The sequence below is a fragment of the Penaeus monodon genome, chromosome 32 (genome assembly GCF_015228065.2).
Source record: "Penaeus monodon isolate SGIC_2016 chromosome 32, NSTDA_Pmon_1, whole genome shotgun sequence".
NCBI lineage: Eukaryota > Metazoa > Arthropoda > Malacostraca > Decapoda > Penaeidae > Penaeus > Penaeus monodon.
The window spans coordinates 3,016,885-3,017,235 of record NC_051417.1 but is presented as its reverse complement, the minus strand read 5'-3'; positions in this window follow the sequence as shown (position 1 = coordinate 3,017,235).

The window sequence follows — 351 nt, the reverse complement described above, 5'->3', positions numbered from 1 at the left end:
CAGCCACAGCACGGATGTCTGACGCAAAAAATCCTTCGGGCCGTCGGTTGCCTGCCCCGGCGCCCGAGTGACCCCCCCCCCCCTCTTTGACCCTATTATTCTTTTTCTTGGACCATGTTGCATATGCACTTGATCATACGCCTGTCGTTTGCAGTCAATGAATCGGTCTCTTTATCTCCTATCACTTCGTTTTCTCCTTTGGTTTCACCCTTCCCCTGCCTCTCGGCGGAACAAACCGAACCGATGTAGCTTTTACTTGTTCGTGAGGGGCTGACACTGCTGTCTTTATTTGTTGAAGGCGAATTTGCAAAACGCGAGGCCATAACTAAGGCGTTTGGGATCGCCGCCGCT